We start from the raw sequence: 8,858 nt of genomic DNA, 5'->3' as shown, positions 1-8,858 counted from the left end.
GGGAAAGGCTGGGAGGGAAGGAGGTGGGGATGAGCAGATGAGGGCTCCCTTGAGACTGCTTTCTCATTCTGCCCGCTGACTATTTCCTCTGGCCTCCGATTACATTATCCCTTCAATCCATGTTCTCCTGGAGAGCATTTGTACGCCACTTCCATATCACACCTGGATTTGCTATGCCCACAGAAACATGCAGAACTTGTCAAGGTAGAAAGTATTATTACTCTAAAAGCATATGCATTATTAATTATGTATTATGTCAGCTGTTTGTGTGGGTGCAGTTGTCTATGTATGGGTACAGATCGTCCCCAGCACATGGGAGCTCAGTCACTTGTTTCGATAACCCTCCTTTGAAAGCCACTGATCTCTCCTAGAGTTTTGGAACCCTAACAATGCAAGGTGAATTTTAAATACAGGAACAAATAAGTTAGAGGCATTGGAAATTTGCCTCACTCTTGACAATATATTATCTTTTAGTCATATTGCTTGTATGTTTTATAATGCACTGCCTTTGGACATGCTGAGCTGGACAGATTAGGAGAGGTAAAGTTCTAAAGTTTTATGAAATAATTTTACACATGCTATTGGAAAAATGAACAAGTACATAGCTATACATTTTAGTTTCAAATTTAGTAAAATTTAAATGATAAAATTAATTGGACACAACTTGTTCTTCACAGTCTATGGCTGATAGATAAGAAGAGACATTTAGAGACATTCAGATGCATTTAGAACCATAATAGAGCAAATAATCACATTCCATTAATGTTATCACTGTCACACCAAATATAATAGAATAAATGATTTTTTTAAAGTGCCTTCTAATTAATCTGCTTTTGTCATGATTTAAACCAATAAAAATCTGCAAGCTTTTTACTTTTGTAAAAAGATGGAGTGCTTTATTTTTTATATTCTTAGCGGCTATTGTAACTACCTGAAACTTTGCCCTTTGCCATCTCTGGGAGTTTTGTCATTGATTTCAGGCCAGGATTCCAGCCTATATTCCAACCATTCTCAAACAAATTAGAAAAATATTTTCACTTGGTTTCACTTGCTTTAACTTTTAACAGTGGGGAAAATGGTGATGTTTTCAGCAAAAAATGACTCACTGAAGTTTCAATACGGCATAATACTAATAGAACAGGGATGCTCAACCCCCCAGCCCGTGGGCCAGATCTGGCCCCAGCATAATTATCCTGGCCCTACAGGGCTCCCCAGAGGTCCAAACATTTGGTGGTGAGGGAACAGTGGCTCTGCTGCCCTGCTGCCAAATTTCTGGATCTGTGGGGAGCTCCATGGGGCTGAACAGTAGGGCTGTGCGAAATTTCGCTGGCTGTTTCAATTCAACACTGTTTCAACTCATTTCAAGCTCGAAACAGCAAAATTGAATTGAAACAAAGGGCTTTGAAACAGCCTTGAAACAAAACTAGGCTAGTCGAAATGTTTTGAAAGTTTCAAAACATTTTGAGTTTTGAAGCAGCCAGCAGCGAGGTGGTGGGAGACAGGGGAGAACCAGGGCTGCGTTAACAGCAGCCGGGAATACAGCCCTGGCTCTCCCCGTCTCCCACCACTGGGCTGCAGGAAGCCGATCATAGCGCAGTGGAAGGGAACTGAGCCCAGGCTCAGTTCCCTTCCCAAGTGCTGCAATCGAGCTGTGGAAAGGAACTGAGCCTGATGGAGCTCAGATGGAGGTTAGATGAGTATCTAGCTGGGGTCATCTAGACCCAGGACTCTTTCCTGCTTATGCAGGGGGTCGGACTCGATGATCTATTGAGGTTCCTTCCGACCCTAACATCTATGAATCTATGATCAGGCTGGGGATGGGAAGTCAGCCCAGCTGGGCTGAGTTCCTTTTCCCAGCGTGGTGGTCAGGTAAAACATCAAAACAGCATTGAAACAGCCTCACTGTTTCAACACAGCAAAACAGTGAGGCTGTTTGGACTCTAAATGAAATTCGAAACAAAACACTGTTCCCATCCAAACCTCAAAACTGAAGTTGAAACAGAACAGTGCCATTTCGCACAGCCGTACTGAACAGCATGGCCCTGAAAGCTGTATTGAGCACACAATGGTGAGGGGCCCAATCCTGGTGTGCAGGGCGAGGTGGGGATGGCACAGGGCCACAGACCCTTATCTCAGTGCACAAGTGCAGTGCAGGGTCATAGGGCTCAATCCCAGTACAAGGAGCCAGTCGGGGGCAGTGCAGGACTCCAGGACCAATCTTTGCTTGTGAGGCCCAATCTTGGCAAACAGGAGTAGTCTGGGGCCCTAGGGTCTCATACCAATGCACAGGACTTGAACTTGGTACCAAGACCATATCCCAGTGTATAGAGGCCAGCTAAGTCCACGTGGGGCCAAATCCAGATTTACATGCAATCCTCATGTGCAGCATCCCATCTGGCCCATGGACCAGCTCTATGCAACTCATCTGGCCCACGGGACTAAAAGTTTGAGCACCACTGTAAAGGAACATGCATGGAAATATACAATGAAGACTAAAAAAAGTTATGAAAAGCCTCATGAGCATTTTATAGGTATTCCTTAAAACAGTACTTTGTTGCCTTACTATCTATAACCCTATTCTTCTGTTGCTGCTGTTCCCTTTCCCAGGAATTTCATCACGAGGTAGGTGTCATTTTCCTCTGCTACAGAAACTCCCTGTTTCTGTTTCCCATTCCTATGGCAGAGGAACATACTAAATCTCTCCCCTCAAAGCAGAGTAGGAAGAAGCATAAGAACTTAAAGTCATCCTCTTTTCAGACCATGTATTACTTCCAAATAATAACTACAAGCCTTGTCACATGCTACACTTAGGACGTGACTGCACTTAAAACACTAGCAACCGCATGTTCAAGCAGTAAAGCACGTGCTAAGTGCTATCATATCATAGCACAGTTAGTACTTTTCTCAGGAGGAGTATCTCCAGATGGTATTAAGTAACATTTGTTCAGCTATCGTGGGACTGCTCCAGAGATAATATGAGCAGTCCTTACCAGCTCCAATATGGTGAAGGGACTCTGGGGAGCTAATTCAAGGCTCTAGTGCAGTGCAGGGGCTAGAACTGACAAATAGTTGTTTGTCAGTCCAAGCCACAGGACTGCAGGAGCTGGAGCCTTGAACCCAGCCTCATAGACAATTGTCTGTCAGTCGCTGCTCAAGCACCGCACTGGAGCTGGTTCCAGGCATCAGCGAGAGCTAAAATTGAAATAGCTGTTTGTGAACCCCCCTGTCCAGATCATAGTAATCATTATGGAGCCACTGCTCAGAGCAAGTTCTAACTTGCAAGCTATTCATCTTCTGGAGTTAGTTGGGCAGAGGCAAACCAAAGCTTTTATAAAACAAGCATCTAGGCAAAACCAAAAATTTTCAATTCAAGGCAAAAAAATACTGGTCTTGTGACAATATTCTGTTACAACAACGTGATTCCACTCATGCCAAGAGCAGGGATAGATCCTATGTTTACACGAGTGCATTTAGCATATGCTGGTGTGATAAAGTAGCAGAGAGATGATATAAACCCTTAAACTGAAGTTACTTTGCCTAAAGCTATGGAGAATTACCCTTGAAAAAATATGAGTAAAACACCACTTGTTTCAAAACCAGCGAATGAGAAATTGTGGAACAAAAACTCATCCATAAACAGGATTGTGCAAAGCATGATCTTATCAGAGACTCCAGATTTTTATTTCATGAGTTCAACTAGTTCTTATAACCCCTATGCCCCTCAGTGGGTTAGCTCTTTTGTTTTTCCCCTTTGATCTTAGCCTCTCTCCTTTCCTCCTGCTTTCTAAGTTGTTAATCTATTTTAAGATGCCATCCTGCCCTGCCTTCTGTCTAATTTCAGACTACTACACCTAGCTTTCCCTTTATACAGACATCCCTTTGTAGCTGTTTATTAAAGCTGTTTCTTAAAGGGAATAGTAGTGGTCCACTGCAAGCAGCCACCCAGGGTGGGTGCATTTAAGTGACACCAGGGTGGGCGCATCTACATGTTCAATTATGGCGCCTGAATAAATTGTGGAGCTTGTTGTTAACTGTTGTTGCTTATTATTGCTCCCAGGTGCACTGTTTGAATGTGCGCCTGGGAGCAATTAACTCCACAGCAATAAGCTCTGCAATTTGTTCAGGCATCAGGGGTCAGCCTGCCAGCCCAAGGCTACTCCCCACCAGCTCAATATGCTGCAGAAGGGCTCGCTGTGGCTTGAGGGAGCTTCATTGTAGGATTAGTTAGCAGGCAGTCCCTGCACTGAAACACCCACATGCTCCAGCCAGCCAAGCAGCGTCTACACATGTGCTGTGTAGTTTTTTACTCCGAAGCAGGAAAATACTTGTATTTATATGTATTTACAAAATAGTAAATTACTTGTATTTACAAGGTAGTATTTACAAGTCCTATCCTGCTGCGAAGCAAATTAGTATATTCCAGCCGAATAGGGGTGCATGCGTAGACACTCAGGCATTTACTGTGCAGCTAATTAGTCAACTCTGTAATATAAACATCTCGTGTAGTTCAGCCTGGTATGTGTTTATTTGTCCATGCCTTCTGTAAGTAATATACACCATGTGTCTTCAGCCAGATTTGGCCATCAGGTTCACATGGGTGGCTCTTCAGAAGATCAGTGGATAAGAATAGGCGCTCTGCATGTACACTGAGGTACCGAACCTGGTCATTTATGAAAATTGATATTAGCACAATAGAATGACAGTTTTCTTGCTGTACCGTTAGAGTAAATTCCACTCTTGTCATGGAGGACTAGCACAAAGCCCTCCGTGCCTCATAAACTTCATGTCAGTCAAGTATTGGAGCTCCAAACCACCAGCACAAGTGGTAGGAGAGACTTAAGCTGCACTGTAAGTCTGTGCACTCACCTCCCAGGCAGACCCCGGGTAGGGGATATAATTCACCTTCCCACCCATTCTCCACCTCCTTCCCAAGGATCAAATACTCACAGAGAACAAAAGAAATTCTCTCATTTTTTTTCTTATTTTACAGCAAGATAGGAAACACACTGACAAATCATTAACAAAGAAATCCACAAGACAGTACCTATGTTTCTGATTGGCTTAGAAAACATCTTGTGAAATAACCAATCAGATATTACTTTAACAACACAGGGGTTTTTTAATTTGTTTGTTTCTTTTCAAATACATGCTATTCTTTTAGAAATATGTTCATTTTTGACTTTGACATTTTTGGTTAACTTTTTTTTACTCATTTAGAGTCAGTCGTCCAGTTCATGGAGTGAGGTATCTGACCAACAGGATAATAGAATAGCAACAATTCTGAATTTCTAGCTATTCTTTTGAAATCATGAGAATATCCATTTACTTAAAACAGGAAGCGAATTGTATTCTTCCTAGATCCTGATCCTCATGAAGCTCAAATCTGCCCACATAAATCTGACTGCAAGGTCAGGGGCTTATTTGGTAGTTGTTTCCCAGTCCTTTTTTAGGACTTTTGTGTACAATTCTAATAATAAATAATTACATCATTAAAATCTGTAAACACTGGTTACGCAATTACTTTTTATGTATTTTTCTGTTTCACTTGGATGTGCGTTCTTGTTTTTTTGTTTTGTAAAGCAGCCATAATCTGAATAGGAGACACCGGAACGATCCAAAACTTAGGGTCTGATCTTGTTGCCACTGCATTCCAATCCATGACAGTACATCCTTCTGAGACAGGATCGAGACCCTCCTAAATAAAATAACGGTACTGCTTACAAAATAGAGTGGCACCAAACTACAGTGAAACATCACCGTTAATAATTACATCATGTACTCAGTTCAGTCAAATCCCCCAGCCATAACTCAGGAAAAACTTTCAACTCCTATATGAGAAACGAAGGGAACATGCAATAGCTTTGTTCCTCATGATAGTAACTTTTAAGGCTCCCTTTTTCTATACCACACTTTCATCTGGATTTGGCAACTTCAGTGAGAATGGTGCCTGAGTAATATCCTCAGATACTGGTTCCACATGAATAAACTACAGTTAGCAGCGGTCTCCTTTTGTTATTCTGTAAAAGTTGTCTCATTGTACTTCCTAGGTTAACTGTTGACATGATTTAATTAAGAACATTTAACCAGTAAGTCTTTGTTTATGTGATATGCAACAGGTATTTTACTGTTATATTTCCATGTAGGTTGAAGGAAAGAGAAAAACAAGATGGCTGGATCCTGCAAGGGGCTGTGTACTCTGGCCATTTTCCAGCAATGCACTTAAGCAAGCAAATAGTTTCATTGAAGTCAATGGGACTATTATCACATGCAATAAACCTCAACAGAGATCATCAGCAGGGATTGAAGCTGGGACTACTCATCTGCTTAAAGGTCAGTACATGCTTAAGGGTTTTGCTGGAGGAAGGCTGAAGTGTTCGACACCTTGGAGTGCTGAACCCTTAGTGCTCACTTTTTGTAATTTGCTTTGAAAGGCTTTCAGCAGAAACGGAAGAACCTTTTGATTCTGACTAAATCATTATGGATGAGAACATTTATGACACATTTCAGGGCAAAGAAATTAAATAATTTTTCAGATTCTTTATACTAGTATCTCCTTTCCAACGTTCACTCAGATCACTCTGAATCCAAAAGAGCAAGGAACAAGTAAAATGTGTTTGTATCCAACAAAATACAGATTATATATGATTTTGTTACTAAGTCTTATCTCCTTCCACATGTGTAGTTTTTTATCCTGAGCACAAAAAGTAATTGTTACCCACTCCCAAATTACTCAAATTGCCTTATAACTGTCTTCTAGCAAGTATCCTGGTAAAAGTAAATCTACCAGCAACACAAGTACATTAAAATGTTCCAGACTCAAAAGAAAGTAACACATTTTTCAATTACACATCACTAAAACATAATTTGCTGCTTTAAAGAAGTTTCTGCATTTCTCCATAGAATTATTCAGAAACAATTTAAGGGGAATTTTGACATGTATATCTATTATCTGGATACTTACACAATTCCAGTTACTGGATATCGGAGTATCTTACTTACAGGAAAACAAGACAACAGTTGTTGCTGTATCAATCTTACCAAAGCAGCTAAGTCACAAAATATGCAAACTGTTTGTGATTGAATTTTGTTGAACAATATAATCCTCAAAGCTTAAAAGCATCATTGAAATGCAGGTCAACCTCATGTTGCCACTGTTTTGTTTTTTCATACTGATGTTTAAACCTTTCCTTATACCACGAAGAGCCATTTTTTCTTTATTTTGTAAGGACAACTTCTGCACAGCAATCTATCTTCTAGGATGAATACAAACCAAGTGTCTTTTGACATTCAGCACAGTGAATGATATTTGGCAAATGGAATTACAATTATCATTCCTTGAAGTCTGGCTGGAGTGACACACCGGCTGCACTCTAAGGTTACCATTCAAGAAATCGGAAACACTACGAACCAGCTAAACTGCTCGCTGCCGTTTTGGTTCCGAGCGGACCTTACTAGCAGGCTCATGTCCTCTTGATGAATGATTTGCTCTTTTAGGAGAGAGGTGGTTCGCCGTGTGAGTCTGAAGTCAGGCAGGCGGCGGGGTAGAACTGCGTGTTTATAGGCTAACTAAATAAGACAGATGCAGACATAGATTTAGAGGCAGACGTAGATATAGATGTAGACCTAGACTTAGATGGAGATGGAGATGGAGATGAAGATATAGATGGAGATAGAGAGCAGAGGTTCCAAAACTTTTTCTTGTTGTACACCCCCTTCCAGATTTACCAGTTGCCCTTGTACCTCTACCAGCATACATTTCATATTTTAACCCCTTAAATGCCAATTATTATAATAAGGAAAATTAAATCTGCCCTTATACGACTTCTTCTGTGTACCGCCCCAGAGATGTCTTCCGTACCCCAGAGGTATGCATATCACAGCTTGGGAACCCCAGATAGAGAGGAAGATATAGACGCACTCATAAATAAAGATATAGATATAAATGGATGTAGACACAGATTAAGATACAGATCTAGATGAAGATACAGATGTAGGTGTAGAGGCAGATGTAGACATAGGTATGGCTATAGATGTAGGTATAGATGTGGAGGTAGACATAGGTGAAGACACGGATATAGATACAGATGTGGACATAGATGAAGACAGATATAGATACAGATGTGGATGTAGATGAAGACACAGATATAAAGGGAAGTAGATATAGGTGAAGATACAAGTGTGGGTGAAGATACAGGTGTAGGTAAAGATGAAGACACAGATGTGGGTGAAGCTATAGATGCAGATACAGATGAAATACAGATATAGACGAAGATACAGATGAAGATACAGATGAAGATACAGATATAGGTGAAGATACAGATGAAGATACAGATATAGGTGAAGATACAGATGAAGATACAGATGTAGGTGTAGCCGTAGGTATGGATATCGATGTCGATGTAGGCGTAGACATAGAGGTAAATGCCGAGGAAGATACAGATGCAGATGTAGATATAGATATAAATGGATGTAGATGTAGATAAAGACAGAGATATAGATGCAGGCGTAGATGCCCGTATAGATAGATACAAATGTAGAGGTGAGCATCTGATGAGTGCACTCACTCAGGAAAGCTCGCTTTCTCTCTCTCTCTCTCATTCCCTTAGTCTAGCAAGGCTCATCTCCACCTGCCCCCTTATTCTCCAGGATCAGGAATGGGAGTTTCCACTTGGACCATGCTGACAACGCCCCCTCCCCGGCTCAGGCGAGGCGAGACAAAGCTTGGCGGAGCCGGGTGAGGAGCTCCGCGGTCCCGCCGCCCGCCCCGGGTCCCGCCCCGCTTTGTCCTTACCTGCGCTGAGCGGGCGCGGGCTCGGCGGGGCGCGGCTCAGGCGGCGGGCGGGCAGCAGCCGCCTCCC

General features: G+C 41.9%; 1 protein-coding gene across 2 annotated transcripts in view; it reads right to left on the bottom strand.

The window, feature by feature from the left end:
* Nucleotides 1-8,850, bottom strand: part of TMEM200A (transmembrane protein 200A) — an 84,888-nt gene extending 76,038 nt beyond the window's left edge. The window contains exons 1-2 of one of the 2 annotated variants that reach the window (XR_003095363.1): nt 8,792-8,850; nt 5,522-5,695 (exon numbers count right to left, since the gene is read on the bottom strand). The gene's annotated coding sequence lies outside the window, so the exon portion shown is untranslated. The remainder of the gene's footprint in view (nt 1-5,521; nt 5,696-8,791) is intronic. The other variant, XM_006029178.3, reaches the window with a different exon arrangement.
* Nucleotides 8,851-8,858: the final 8 nt, after the last annotated feature.

This window comes from Alligator sinensis, unplaced genomic scaffold (assembly GCF_000455745.1).
Source record: "Alligator sinensis unplaced genomic scaffold, ASM45574v1 scaffold889_1, whole genome shotgun sequence".
Classification (NCBI taxonomy): Eukaryota; Metazoa; Chordata; order Crocodylia; family Alligatoridae; genus Alligator; species Alligator sinensis.
Note: the sequence above shows the minus strand (reverse complement) of the source record. Positions and strands in the feature narration are given on the sequence as shown.